At 33.9% G+C, this 16,381-nt stretch overlaps 1 protein-coding gene across 4 annotated transcripts in view; it reads right to left on the bottom strand.

The window, feature by feature from the left end:
* TANC2 (tetratricopeptide repeat, ankyrin repeat and coiled-coil containing 2) overlaps positions 1–16,381 on the bottom strand; it is a 649,103-nt gene that overhangs the window by 620,872 nt on the left and 11,850 nt on the right. For 3 of the 4 annotated variants that reach the window (XM_074224430.1, XM_074224434.1, XM_074224432.1), the window contains exon 2: positions 14,703–14,797. The exons of the other annotated variant lie outside the window; for it this stretch is intronic. The gene's annotated coding sequence lies outside the window, so the exon portion shown is untranslated. The remainder of the gene's footprint in view (positions 1–14,702; positions 14,798–16,381) is intronic. 4 annotated transcript variants of the gene reach the window in all.

The following is a 16,381-nucleotide window of genomic DNA, read 5'->3' as shown; positions in this document are numbered from 1 at the left end:
AAATGAAAAAGAATCATTATCATAAGGAACTATTATGATGATGGTACATAAAACAAAAACCTGTAAGAGAATGATTCTATAATATCCACAATCAAAGTCTCAAAAAAATGCAGCTTTGCACAAATTCAATGAGGAAATAAGAGTTTTATAAAAGAGAGCTAAAAATTACTTTACAAGTCAAATGAAAAAACTAAAGAAAAATTAGACCTTAGGCAAGTCACTTAACTCCACTGTCTTGCAACTCCCCTCCCTCAAAAAAAAAAAAAAAAAACTGAAACAGGCATAAAATTGGAACACACCAGGTAGGGAAGACGGAGAAAGGGTTAGGAAAATTCTCACATGATTGGTATGTGCAAGTAGAAGTCTATATAACAAAAAGAAAAGCAAAAAAGAGAAGCATATGATACTTGAAATTCACTAAAGTAGTTGAAGCACACGCGGGCACACACACACACACACACACACACACACACACAGTTGAGGAAAGAAATGTATTTAACCAAAAGATAAATAGGAGAGAAAGAGATTATGGGAAAAGGGAGACTAGGGGGCCAGTAGATTAAAGGAGAGATTATTCATAAACAAAACAAATTTTTGAAGGGGCAAAAAAAGAATCAGAAGAACACTGCTAATATTAACAGTAACATTGTGTGACGATCAACTATGGACTTGCTCATCTCAGTGGTATAATAATCAAAGACAAGTCTAAAGGACTTGTGATGGAAAATACTATCTACATTCAGAAAAGGAACTATGGAGTTTGAATTCAAACTAAACTTTACTATTTTCAATTTTTAAAATTTGTTTTAGATTTTATGGCTTTTCCCCCTCTTGTGTTTTTTTTCTTTTTATTCTGATTCTTTCACAACAAGATACATATAGAAATGTTTAAAATAGTTATACATGAGTAACCTGTATTAAACTGCTCTCTGTCAGGGGGAGGAAGGGAGAGAGGGAAAAAAAATGTGAAACTCAAAATCTTACAGAAAAAATGAATGTTGAAAACTATCTTTCCATGTAGTTGGAAAAACTAATAAATATAATTTAAAAAACAAAAAAGAGGCAGAAAACAAAGAAGTAAAAATAAACATTAACAAGCTACAACCCAATGTCTCATGACAAGAAAACTGTTTTAAAATGTTAATTGAAAAAAAATTCTTGCCTTTAAGGCATACCAAAATAGGCAGTGGTTCAGATTTGGTCAGTAGGCCAAATTTTTGGCTTACTTTTTATCAACCCCAGGGAAGGAAGCAAAGAAGGGAGGAAGCATTTCTTTTTTGTTGTTGTTTTTTTTTGCTTTTTTTTTTGTTACAAGGCAATGGGGTGACTTGCCCATGGTCACACAGCTAGGTAGTTATTAAGTGTATGAGTCCAAATATGAAGTCAGGTCCTCCTGACTCCAGGACTGGTGCTCTATCCACTGTGCAACCTAGCTACCCGGAAGCATTTCTTAAGTACCTTCTCTACCTGAAAGGCAATCTGAATAGGGTTTCACAAACATTAACTCATTTGATTCTTACAAACCTGGGAGGGAGTTACTACCATTTTATTGTTTAGTAAACTGAGGCAGACAGGTTAAGTGACTTATCCAGGGACATATAACTAGTAAAGTGTTTGAGATAATATTTTAATTCTGATCTTCCTGACTCCAGGTCCAGTGCTCTACCAGTCTCCTAAAGTAAAAAAGAAAGACAAAGAAATTTGTATATCATTAAAAATCATAACTGAGCACAAATGGGACATAAATTGTAAGTGGAAAGCAAACCGAATTTTAAAATAGCACTGAACAATAAGATCACAAAGGAGAAGGGGTACTGGTCATAATCCAGGGCAAAGAGGAATTCCAGCACCTGCAGATGCAGACCAGGAGAGAAGCAAACACACTTCTCCTTGATTCACACGACCTTGAGAACATCAAAAACTTATAGAACCCTAAGCGCTGGTTGTGAAAACAATAGGGCAAAAAAGCTGAAAGCTTGGGACAGTGCCCTGACCAAGATTCCCTTCAAGAGCAGAGTCCAACTCTAATATAAAGAAGTTAAAAAAAAAAAAAAGCAGGTAATGAAAAAAAAACCCAACCCTAAAAATCAACTATGATGACAGGAAAGTTCAAGACAAAGAATCAGAAAATTACAACATGAAAATACTTGCAAGTGAAGATTCCAAGAGAAATGATGATTGGACACAAACTCAACAACAGTGCTAAAGAAAGCTAGAAAAAAAAAGAGCCAAAAAAAGCCTTTTTTAACCAAATAAGAGTGGTAACAGAAAAAAGAATTTTCAAGTCACTAAAAGACATACAAAACATCACTGGAAAAAAAAAAAGAAAACTTAAAAAACAAATTTGACCAAATGGGAAAAAGAGGTTAAACAAATTTCACTAAAGATAACCAACTATGATGCCTAAAGTTCCTCTCAGTAGTTCAATGATCAAGGACAATCCTGAGAGACCTGTTATGGAAAATGCCATCCAAATCCAGAGAAGAATCTATGGAGTTTGAATGCAGAGCAAAGTATACTATGTTCACTTTTTGAAACTTATTTTTTCTTTCTCATGTTTATTCCCCTTTGTTTTAATTTCTCTTTCACAAAATAACTAATATGGAAATATGTTAAACACAATTATACATGTACAACTTTTACCAGATTGTTCACTGATATAGGGAGGGGAGTAGAAAAATGTGGTACTCATAAAGTTGCAAATGGATAAATGTTGAAAACTACCTTCACATGTAATAAATAAAATACAGAGAAAAAAATCTCACCAAAGAAAATAACTCCTTAAATATTAGCATGGGTTAAATGGAAGCTAAAGATGGCATAAGACAATAAGAAACAAAGTAGAAAGAATGAAAAATAGAAGGGGAGGAGAAAAGTGAACTGTCTAATCAGGAAAAAAAAACTGACCTCACCCTATTCTCCCCATGCTCACAATAGATTGAGGAATGATAATTTAAGAAATATTGGACTACCTGAAAGTCATAATAAAAAAAATGAACCTGGATGACATATTCAAAAAAAGTATAAATGAAAACTGCCCTGAAAACTTAGAACCAGCAGGTAAAATAGAAACTGAAGGAAATCACCTTTTATCTCCTAAGATCCCAAAATGAAAATGCCCAGAAATATTTTAGACAAAATTCAAAGCTCCCAGCTCAAGGTGAAAAAACCACTGAGGCACAATCATGAGATCTAGCAGCTACTACAAGAAAAGAGTGGAGGACTTAGAATATGATATTGTGGAAGGTAAAGGGGCTAGAATGAGAACCAAAAATAACCTATCCAGAAAAACTGAGTATAATCAATCCATCAGGGAAGAAATGTATATTTAATGAAATAGAGGATTTCAAGCATTCCTGATAAAAAGTCCAAAGATGAGTTAAAAATCTGATATCCAAACACAAGATTTAAGAGAAATAACAAAAGGTAAACCTGAAAGAAAATGCATAAGGAACTTTAAAATTGTTTATATTCCCATACAGAAACAGGTAACTCCTAAGAATTTTATCATTATTAGGGCAGTTAGAAAGAATCTACATAGAGGGCATGCATGTGTCTGAGTAGATTTCATGCTGGGATGATCTTAGAGAAAAATAAATACACTGTAAGAATAACAAAGGAAGAAGAAGAAGTGGTTAGAAGAAAGAGTGGAGCCGATAAGAACAGAATGATGAAGGCAGTGGTAAAAAGCAAAATGGACATTTGAGGAGGAATGAGTTGAGAGAGAAACAAAGCTAAACAAAAAAAAAAGATAAAGAAAAACCACAGTTACTAATCATAATTGTGGATGTGATAAACTCACCCATAAATGGAAATGGAAGCAGATGACTGAATGGATTAGGAAGCAAAATCCAATAATATATTGTTTATAAGAAACATACTTGAAACTGAAAGACACAGTTTAGAGTCAGGGCTGGAACAAAATCTATTATGTTTCAGCTGAAGTAAAAATAGGGAGGAGAGCAATCATGACCTCAGGGGAAAAAAACAAAAACAGAACTAATTTAAAAAGGTAATAAGGGAAATGAATCATATTTTTTGGTGCAAGGATCATGAAATAATATTAATACTAAATATATATATATGTATGTGTGTGTGTGTGTGTGTGTGTGTGGGTGTGGGTGTGTATATATATATATATATTATATATATATATATATATATATGCACCAAGTAGCTTAAAATCCAAATCTTTTTATTTTCCTTTTTTAAAAACTTTTAGGTTATTTAAGGCAATGGGATTAAATGATTTGCCCAAGGTCATACTGCTAGGCAAGTGTCTGAGGTCACATTTGAACTCAGGTCCCTCTGACTCCAAGGCTGGTGCTCCATCCACTGCACCACCTAGCTGTCCCATCATCCAAATTCTTAAATGTAAAGTGAAATGAGTTCCAAAAAGAAACAGGCAGTAAAACAGAAGGAACTCAACTTTTCCCTCTCAGAAGTAGAAAATATAACTTTTTATAAAATAAAAGGTTAAAGAGATGAATAAAATGTTAGAAAAATTGAATACATAGACATCTAGAGAAAATTTAATGGGAATAGAAAGGAGCATGCCTTTTTCTCAGCTATATATGACACCTTTATAAAATTTGACAAGCCCATAAACAAATGGAAAAAGCAGAAATATTAAATAAATTGGTTTTGGACTATAATGCAATAAAAATTACACTGAATAAAAGGTCTTTGAAGCATAGATTCAAATTTACTGGAAACTGAATAATCTAATCTTAAAGAATGAGTGCTTCAAAGAACAAATCATATAACTATCAATTTAATTAAAGATAATTACAACAATGAGATAAAATGCCATAATTTGTAGACTGCAGTCAAAGCAATAATCATGGGAAATTTTCTCTCTCTAAAAGCTTACAGCAATAAAAAAGAAAAAGAGCAGATCAATGAATTGAGCATGCAACTTAAAAAACTAGGACAAGGGGGAGACAGAGCCAAGATGGCAACAGGAGAGGATGTTCTCTTAGGTGCTCTCTCTCAAAACCTATAAGATAAGGACTCTAAATTTTCAAGAGATAGAATCTACAGAGGGATCCAGTGAGGCAGTTCTCCAACCCAAGGTAACCTGGAAAAGCAGAAAGGCTCAGCTCCACGGGGTTGGAGAGGTATAGCCCACCAGAGTGAAGAAACTCCAGCCTCCCAGAGGCAGCCCCATGGCGCTGGGAGCTGCGGCTCACAGCAGCGGGCAGTTTCCTGACCTACACCCTGGGGAAAACGAAGCACAAATTGGCGGATCAGCGGGGGCACATCTTCCAGAGCCCAGATCCAGGAACAAGAAGCAGGCGGAGCTGGCAAGCAGGAGCCCCCAGGCGTGAATGCTGAGCCTAGGGAGGCAAGTGGAAAGAGAGACTGCTGAGGTCTGTCTTCTGACCCTGGAACAGGACTCTGAGGTTCTGACCACATTCAGATCCTAATTGCAGTCTAGGCCCCCCATAGAAAGAACAGCAGCCCCCCCCCACCTTAGCCCACTGGCAGAGGGGTGGCGCATGTGGTCATTTACAGATCAGGAGGGAAGACAAAGCCTCACACACTGAGATCCTTGTCGGGGAGTATCCCAATAATACTCAAAACCTCAGGAAGCACCCCAAAACCAGACACAGGTTGGGGAAATGAGTAAGCAGAGAAAAAAGGGGAACACTACTGAGAAATGCTTTGCTGTGATCACAAGAAGGATCAAAACACTCAATCTGAAGATGAGGAAGTCCAAGCTCCTGCATCTAAAGGCTCCAAGAAAAACAGAAATTGGGCTTAGGCTATGACAGAGCTCAAAAAAGACTTTGAAAATCAAGTGAGGAAGGTAGAAGAAAAATTGGGGAAAGAAATGAGAGAGATGCAGGAAAAACATGAAAACAAAATCAGCAGCTTAGTCAAGGAGATCCAAATAAATGCTGAAGAAAATAACATGTTAAAAACTAGCTTAGGTCAAATGGATAAAACAGTTCAAAAAGTTATTGAGGAGAATGCTTTAAAAAGCAGAATTGGTGTGGGTGGCTAGGTGGCGTAGTGGATAAAGCACTGGCCTTGGAGTCAGGAGTACCTGGGTTCAAATCCGGTCTCGGACACTTAATAATTACCTAGCTGTGTGGCCTTGGGAAAGCCACTTAACCCCATTTGCCTTGCAAAAACCTAAAAAAAAAAAAAAAAAAAAAAAAAAAAAAAAGCAGAATTGGCCAGATGGAAAAGGAGATGCTCTCTGAGGAAAACAAATCCTTCAGATGTAGAATGGAGCTAAAGGTAACTGATGACTTTACAAAATATCAAGACAATACTTGAACACCAGAAGAATGAAAAATTAGAAGAAAACATGAAGTATCTCAATGAATAAAACAGCTGATATGGAAAACAGATTCAGGAAAGATAATTTAAAAATTATTGGAATGCCTGAAAGTCATGATTAGGAAAATAGCCTTGACATTATTTTTAAAAGAATTACTACAGGAAAACTGCCCTGATATCCTAGAAGCAGAAGGCAAAATACAAATTGAGAGAATCCACCGATCTACCCAAGAAAGAGATCAAAAAAAAAAAAAAAAAACAACCCCCAGGAATATTGAATATTATAGCCAAGTTCCAGAACTCCCAAGTCAAAAGGGAAAATATTACAAGCAGCCAGAAGGACACAATTCAAGTATTGTGGAACTGAAGTCAGGATCACACAGGACTTAGCAACAACTACATTAAAAGCTCATAGGGCTTGGAATATAATATTCCGGAAGGCAAAAGAGCTTAGAATGCAACCAAGAATCAACTACCCAGCAAAACTGAACATCCTCTTCCAGCGGAAAAAGATGGACTTTCAATGAAGCAGGGGAATTTCAAATGTTCCTGTTAGAATGGCCAGAGCTGAACAGACGGGAAGCATAGAGAGTGGAGGAGAAAGGAAAAATATGAGGGATTTAATGATGATGAACTATATGTATTCCTATATAGAAAAATGATACTGATAATACTCATATGAACCTTCTCAGTTAATAGAGCAGGTTGAAGGAGCTTTTATAGATGAAGCACAGGAGAAAGCTGAATTTGAAGATATAATATATTGTAAAAATGGAGTCAATAGCTAAAAGTGAAATATATTGGGAGTAAGAGAAAGGAGAGGTAGAATAGACTAAGATATTTCATATAATAAGATTTTTCTTTATTACAATAAGCTATTGCAATGATATGGAAGGGGGGGAAGGCAACGGGGAATGAGGGAATCTTCGCTCTCATCAGAGGTGGTTAGGAGAGGAAACAGCATATATACTCAATGGGGTATAGACATCCGGAATAAGGAGAGAAGGGGGACAGAGGGAAGAGGGGGGGTGTGACTGATGGAGGAGAAGATAGACCATAGGGGGGAGAGTGGTCAGATATAACACATTTTCTTTTTTACTTCTTGCAAGGGGCTGGGATTGGTTGGCCTGTCCGGGACCAGGTGGCCAGGTGGATGCTGGGCCTAAGGGGTGGTATGGCGGCTCAGGGCCTCTTGGCCCCAGGGCCAGGGATCTGTCTGCTGTGCCACTCAGCTACCCTACAGCAGAGTCAGAGTGAAAGGAGAGAGAAAATATAACACATGGTAGTGGAGAAATACGAAAGGAGGGAGTTGCGATCAGCAATGGCAACGGTGAAAAAATATGGAAGTAACTTTTGTGATGGACTTAGCATAAAGAATGTGATCCACCCACGACAGACCTGGTGGTGTTGGAACACAGACTGAAGCACATTATTATTATTATTATTATTATTATTATTATTATTATTTTAGGAGGGGGTGCAGGGCAAATGGGGCTGGGTGGCCTGCCTGGGGCCGCATCACTGGGTGATTGTTGGATGTCTGAGGCCAGATTTGGACCTGGGTGCTCCTGGCTCAAGGGCCAGTGTTCTGTCCAACACCCAGCTGCCCCTATTATTATTATTATTATTATTATTATTATTATTACTATTTTATTTTGGGTCTTTTTTTTGGTTTTTGCAGGGCAATGGGGTTGGGGTGGCTTGCACAGGGGTCACACAGTTGTGTCATTGTTAGGTGTCTGGGGCCGGATTTGGGCTTGGGTACTCCTGGCTCCAGGGCCGGTGCTCTGTCCACTGTGCCACCTGGCCATACCTATTATTATTATCATTATTATTATTATTATTATTATTATTTAAATCTTTCCTTTCCCTTTTACTTTATCGCTCATGTGGGTCTATATTGGGGGGTATTATGTTTACTCTTAAACAAGAATATTTTAGTAATGTATTAAAAAATTCTTTGTACAAAATAAGAAATAATTAATTAATTAAAAACTAGGACAATTTTAAATTCCCAATTAAACTTCAAAATAGAAATTCTAAAAATCAAAGGTGATATTAATAAAATTGAATGTAAAAAATACTATTGAAGTGATAAATAAAACTAGGATCTGGTTTTATGGAAAAATAGCAAAATAAATAAACTATCATTACTTTTATTTTTTAAAAGAATAAAACCAAATCACCAATATCAAAAATTTAAAAAGAATGAATGTACCAGCAAGGAAAATGAAAGTAAAACAATTATTAGGAGTTATTTTGACCAACTTAATCCCCAATGAAACTAAAATCTAAGTGAAATGGATGACTATTTACAAAAATAAAAAATTGTCCAGATTAAGCGAAGCGGAAATAGAATATTTAAATAACCTATCTAAGAAAAAGAAATTAAACAAGCCATAAGTGATTTACCTAAGAACAATCTACAGGATAAGACAGATTCACGAGTGAATTCTACCAGACATTTAAGGAACACTTAAACCCCAAAGTATAACAACTATTTTGAAAAATAGGCTTTTAAAAAAAAGTCCCTATCAAAGCCCTTATAAAAATATAAAAATCGTTTCAATACCTACACCAGGGAGAGCAAAAACAGATCCAAAAACTATAAACCAATTTCTCTAATAGACACCAAAGCAAAAAGTTTAAATAAATACTAGCAAGGAGATTACTGCAATAGATCACAAAGATGATACCTATGACCAGGTAATATTTATACTAGGAATGGTTCAGTATTAGGAAACTAAATTCAAGTGTAATTGACATGCCGACAAAAAACAATAATCATTTGATTATCTCGATAGATGCAGAAAAAGATTTTGACTTAATACAACATATTCCAATTACTACTTGATCACATAGGAATACATGGAACTTTTCTTAAAATGAGAATTAGTATCTAACACCAAGAGCAAGTTATTATTCCTAACAGGAATAAACTAAAGGTCTTCCCAAATAGGGTCACTATTATACTAAAGATGCTACCTATAAAAAGAAAGTGAAAGAATAAGAATTGGTGACCAAACTATTGCTCTTCACAGATGAGAGAAAAAATAGAATCAACTAAAAAACTAGTTGAAAAAGAGAATGCCTTTAGCAAAGTTGCAGGACATAAAATAAACCCATACAAATTAAACATTTCTATATATCACTTACAAAACCCAGCAGGAAAAGAAAGAAAACTTCTATTTAAATTAATCGAAAATAATATAAAATACAGGGGAGTATACCTGCCAAGACACGCTCAGAATTAAATGAGCACAATTACAAATCACTCTTCACACAAAGATCCAAAGAACTGAAGAAATTAATTAGTTATGCATAGATTAAATCAATAAAATAAAGTGACAATCCTATCTAAATTAATTTTTTATTCAGTACCATGTCAAACTACCAAAGAATTATTTAATAGAACTAGAAGAAATAATAACAATAACATTCACCTGGAAGAACAAAAGATGAAGATTATCAAGAAAATTAACAACAAAATGTGAAGGAAGGCAGCCTAACAGTACTAGATTTCAAATTATATTACCAAGTAGTAGTCATTAAAACAATCTAATTCTGGCTAAGAAATAGGATAGTGGTGAGGAGACTAGATTAGATATACAATAAACAGCAGTAAATGATCACTGTAATCCAGTATTTAGCCAACCCATAGATCCAAGTTTTTGGAATAAGAACTCACTATTTGACAAAACTGCTGGGAAAACTAGAAAGCAATATAGCAAAAATTAAGTGTAGTCTGGTAACTCACACCGTAAACCAAGCTAAAGTCAAAATGGATATACGATTTAAAGGATGAAACATAAGCAAATTAGGGCTGTATGGGAGAATTTTCATGTTAGATCTATGAATATGGAAAAAAATTATGGACAAAGATTCAAAAGATCATAAGAGGTACAATGAATAACTTTCATTATGTTAAATTAAAAAGTTTGCACAAATAAAAACAATGCAGTTAAATTTAAAAGGAAAGCAAGAACATGTGGGAGGGTTGCAGTGAGTTTCTCTGATAAGGAGAAATTTCTCATTTCTCAAATATTCTTTCATCCAGAAATTTCATTATTAAAATATGTACCCTGAGTTCAAATCCAGCCTCAGACATTTAATAAATACCTAGCTGTGTGATCTTGGGCAAGTCATTTAACTCCATTGCCTTAAAGAAATTTTTTTTAAAAAGGAATATGTACCAAAAAACCAAAGATTTCATATTCATTAATATGTTTACAGAATCTCTTTGTGTAATACTAAAAAAACTGGAAATAAAGCAGATGTCCTTCAACTGGAAAAAAGTTAAACAAATTATGATATGAGCTTAATGGAATATAACTGTACTCTAATGGATAACACGTTTTATCATCACTACTCTGGAATAGCAAGTGATCATTTTATTGATCTTAGTTCTTACAACTTTTAAAGTAATTCTTTTGTTTATTGTTACTATACAAATTGGTCTGGTTCTGCTCCTTTCCTTCATTAGTTTATTAAAGTCCTCAAAAAAGTTCATTTTTATATTGATGTTAAAGTATAAATTGTTCTTCTGGTTCTTGAATTTTACTTGCATCAGTTTATACAAGTTATCTCATGCACAATAGTGTTGTAAGAAATTCATATACTACATAAGCCATTCCTCAGTTCAAGGACAAATAGGTATATGATTTAGACTTAATTTCCTAAATTTCCAGTTTTTGTCACCTTAAAGACTTGCTAGATATTTCCCTTTTTCTTTTATCTCTTCTGTCTATAAGCCTGGAAAGTGATATAGCTGAAACACAGAATATGCACTGTTTTGTCATTTCTTCTTTATATAATTACAAATTGCTTTCCAGAATGATTATGCCTCTTCCTAAGTCCACCAACAGTGCATAAATGTGTCAATATATCCCTTCAAAATATATCATTTTTCTTTTTGATCATTTTTATCATGATGATGTGTGAGGTAGTCTCAGAATTGCTTTAATTTGCATTTATCTAAATAGAAGTGATTTGGAGCATTTTTTCATATGACTATTGATAGCTAGGTTTCTTCCTCCATGGACTGTCCATATCCTTAGACCATTTATAAATGGGGAATGTCTATTTTTATTATAAATTTGAAACAGCTCCTTATTATATCTTTGAATAAATCCTATATCTGAGAAACTTACTACAAAGAATTCTTATCTAGCTAACAGTTTCTCTCAATCTTAAATTTATTAGATTTTTTTTTGAGGGGAGAGAATTGCTTTCTTGTTTGATCATGAATTTTTCTCTTATCCATAATCTGTTGGATAGTTTTTTCAATGTTTCTTTCATTTTTTTTTGTAATGTGTCCTTTTATATTTAGGTCATGCACCCATTTAAACTTATCTTTGTAGAAGACATGAGGTCTCAATTGGATCTTTTTCATACTGCCATCCAATTTTCCCAGCAGGTTTTGTCAAATAGTGGGTGCTTATTCAAGTTCTTGGATGGGGGGGTGGGGTGGGGTCATAAGTTAACTAATATTAGGTTATTAAATTAATTTATCTCAGTATGTTGTATACCTAAGCTAATTCACTGATCAATCTACTTTTTAATCAGTACCAAATTATTTTATTACTGTTTTATAGTATAGTTTAAGATCTATTACTGCCAGACCCCGTTTATTTCTTTTCGTTATCTCTTTTGAGAGTCTTGACTTTTTTTTCCTCCACAAGAAATTTTGTTACTATTTTTTCTAATTCTCTAAAATTTCTAATTCTAAACCTTTGATAGTTTTGTTGATATGGTATTAATAAGCATATTAATTTCAGTTTAGGTAGTATAATCATTTTATGTCCTATTATGAGCAATTTATGCTTCCTCCAATTATTTAAATGTGTTTGTTTCTATAACAACTGTATTGTATTTAGCTAGATCTTGAGTATATCTTAGAAGGTAAACTCCCAAGTATTTGACACATTCTATAGTCTTTTTCAATGGCATTTATCTACCTCTTCCTGTTGGATTTCATTGGTATCATACAGAAATACTGATGATTTCAGTGAATTTATTTTATATCCTGAAAGTTTGCTAAAGCTATTAACTGAAATTTTAGTTGACTAATTATGGTTCTTTTTTTTTTTTAGGTTTTTGCAAGGCAATGGGCTTAAGTGGCTTGCCCAAGGTCATACAGCTAGGTAATTATTAAGTGTCTGTGGCCAAATTTGAACTCAGGTCCTCCTGACTCCAGGGCCAGTGCTCTACCCACTGCACCACCTAGCTGCCCCCAATTACAGTTCTTTAAACATATCATTGTATCATCAGGAAAAAATAATAATTTTGTTTCTTCTTTAGCTGTGGTAATTCCTGCAATTTCTTTTTCTTCCCATATCTGTATACCCGCATTTCTAGTACCAAGTGAAAAAGAATTGGGAAATGGACATCCTTGTTTCACCCCTAACTATATTGGAAAGAATTCTAGTACATTTCAACTACAAATATTGGTTGCCAGACTGTTTGCCGCTATGGGGAAGGTAAAGGGTAGGTAGAGGGAAAGGAGTGTGATAGAAAAATGCGGAACTCATAACTTTGCAAATGAATGAATACTGAAAACAACCTTAATATGTAACTGGAATAATAAAATAAAGTAATACTAAATAACAATGAAAACAAAACAAAACAAAACCAATAATGGTAACTTTTGATTTTAGATTTACACTATTAATCATTTTAATTAGATATTTATACTCATTTTCTATTGTTTTTAACCAAAATAGCTACTACGTTTTGTCAAAAGCTTTTTTCTGCTTCTACTAATTCTAATTTTGATAATTTTGAAATTAATATGGCTAATTGAATTTATCATTTTCTTAATGATAAATCTGTATTCCTGGTCAATCCAACCTGGTTATAGTGTAAAATCTTTGTGATATGTTGTTTTAGCTTCTTTACTAATATTTTATTTAAAATTTTTTTTAGGTTTTTGCAAGGCAAATGGGGTTAAGTGGCTTGTCCAAGTCCACACAGCTAGGTAATTATTAATTGTCTGAGACCAGATCTGAACTCAAGTATTCCTGACTTCAGGGCTGGTGCTCTATCCACTGCACCACCTAGCCTCCCCTATTTAAAATTTTTGTATCATTTCCATTAGAAATGTTAGTCTACAGTTTTCTATTTCTATTTTTGATTCTTTCTAGTTCACAAATTAAGAGTATTTCTGTGTCAAAAAATGGGAATTTTCTTGCTATTTTTCTAAACAATTTATTTGACTTCAGAATTCATTATTCTTTGAACATCTGATGCAATTCACTCCCGAATTTATCCTGCCCTGGAATATTTTTTCTTTGAAAATTCATTTATGACTTAGATTGCTTAAATTCTCTAAATCCTGTTCTGTAAATTTGAATTTTATGATTTTGAAAATATTCAAATATTCTACAAAAGAGATTAGTTTTGTTGGCATATATTTGAGCAAAACAATATCTAACGCATCTTTTTATTTCTTCTTCATTTGCTGTGAATTCTCATTTTTCATTTTTGTTCTTCTTTAGAAATTCTTTTGATTAAAATGCTGTTATTGTGTAAATTATTCTCCTAGTTCTGTTTATTTCTTTTAGTTAAAGGCTGAGTAGTAAACAGTTGGATCAAAGGGAATGCACAATTTAGTAACTCTGGGGTGTAGATATAGTTCCAAATTGTTTTCCATAAGACAAAACCAATTCACAGCTCTACCAGCAATGCATTTGTATGCCTAGTTTCCCATAGGCCCTCCAACATTTGCTATTTTTCTCTTTTGTCATCTTTGTCAATATGATGAATGTGAGGTGGAAGCTCAGAGGTACTTTAAATAACATTTCTCTAATTATAAGTGATTTGGGGCATTTTCCACAAAGTTATTAATAGCTTGAAGTTCTTCCTTTGAAAATTGTTAACATCCTTTGACCATTTACCTATGGGGGAATGGTTTTTTATCTTATAAATTTGGATTTCTATCTTGGATATTAGAACATTAACAGAAAATCTTACTGCAAATATTTCTCCCCAATTACCTGTTTCCCCTCTAATTTTAACCACATTCAATTTGGGTAAATTATTTGTTTTACATAATCAAAAATTTCCACTTCATTTTCTGTGATTCTATTATTTATTTATTTGTGAGCTCTTCCCCTATCCATAACCTAAAAACTAATTTCTTCCTTGCTCTTCTCATTTGCTTAAATGCCAGCTTTTTGTCTAAATTATGTGTCTATTTGGAGTTTATCTTGGTATTAAAATGAGATGAGGGTCTGTCCAGTTTCTGCACAACATCTATGTATTTATCCACATCATTGGTTTAAAAAAAAATGATAAACTAGAACTAGGAATTTGAGAACTCTACTAAAGAGCTCCTTCAGGTTGTCATTAATTTTAATTATCCTTTCTGCATGCAGTATGAAACTACCTAACTATACTATCATACAACTCACATTTCTCCAGCATGTCCATAAGAACCTCATGAGAGATTTTGTCAAATATCTTGCTGAATTCCAGGTATATTATATGCATGGTATTCCCTTGATCCCTGTCAAAAAAGGAAATGAGGTTAGTCTGATATGACTTGTTCTTGGCAAACTCATTCTAGCTTTCACTGATCACCACTTCCTTTTAAAATTATATGTTCACAAGTTATCCTTAAGCAATGTAGCCTGGAGTTCTATTAAGAATAAAGTTTAGTATAATGATATGTAGTTTGAAGAAATTACCTGCCTGCCTATCTCCAGTTGTTTAGCAATATGACCAATTTAATTTTTTAAGTGACTAATTAATTTTCATTTTAAGTGACTGATTTAATTATTTATCTTATTCTTCTGAGGAGGGAAGAAGGGGAGAAAGGAGATGGAGGAAAAGAAGAGAGGAAGAAGAAAGGAAAAAGGGAGGCACAGAGTGAGAAAATGAGGGAAGAAGAAGAGGACAGAGAGAGGGAGGAGGAAGAAAGACAGAAGGCAGGAGGCTGGGCCAAGTAAACACAAGTATCAAACTAAAGAACCTGAAGGGAAAAAAAAGCACTTTAATAGAGAATGTTAAAAGTGTAGAATAGCAATGCTGGGAATGATGAAAATAACATCTTTTTTCACCCCATTAGCCTCATTAATTCTGGTTTATCTGAAGATAAACAAAAAACTCCATTCAAAGGTATTTACTTTGTGCATACTCAGACTTTTCTGGGGGAAGCTAGATGGCATAGTGGATAGAGCACTGGGCTTGGAGTCAGAAAAATTGGAGTTCAAATCCAACCTCAGTCACTTAACTCTGATTGCCTCTCCTCCAGGAACATCTCCATTCATCCTGACTCTTATCTGACCACTGGACCAGATGGCTCTGAAGAAGAGTGTGAGGCTTGGTGACTTAGCACAACTGTCCTCACTCAAATCCAATACATGTATTTGACATGGTATCACCTCCCTGATGTCATGTTCTTCATCCAGAATGAAGGACAAACATAATCATCATTCAGATGCTGCTACTGAATTCTATGACATACACAAACACTGCTCTGCAAGACTTAAAAAAGGGTTTTTGGAATTACCACAGGATTTTATGGAGCTAGACCACACACTTATTTATAAGTTACTCCTCAGACTGCTGCTTAATTTGTCCATACTAATTTTCATCAATCTATTGCAATCCAAGAGTAGGTTTGACTATTCATTAATTACTAAATCTTGACATCTCTCATTAAATAATTAATTTGATTATTTAATCAAATCATTCCTACAACTACACATTACTTATTTCTGAAAACCACATTTCACAATTAGATTAATTTAGGATAATTTAGGATTTTTCAAGAATTCTGTTCTTCACCAGTTAAGAGTTAAAAGAATTCCTTTAGAAAGGACATTTTTCTTTATCTTCTGTCAAGTCATCTCAATAATCTCTTTCTCCAACTTCATTCCTCATACAATTCTCTTTGTAATGTTTTTTCACAAGTTAAACAGTTCTCCCAAAAAAGTTTTCCTTCATCCTATTCCAAAAATACCAAAAGAGTTTTCTCCAAAGTTTCTTTAAAATTATTTTCATTAAACTCTTCAATTTCTCTAGAATCATGCCTCATAAAATAGCTTTATAAAAATGTTACTCTATTTGTATTTGGAAAAAATAAAGA

The sequence above is a fragment of the Macrotis lagotis genome, chromosome 2 (genome assembly GCF_037893015.1).
Source record: "Macrotis lagotis isolate mMagLag1 chromosome 2, bilby.v1.9.chrom.fasta, whole genome shotgun sequence".
Classification (NCBI taxonomy): Eukaryota; Metazoa; Chordata; class Mammalia; order Peramelemorphia; family Peramelidae; genus Macrotis; species Macrotis lagotis.
This window is presented reverse-complemented; position numbering and strand designations above follow the sequence as displayed.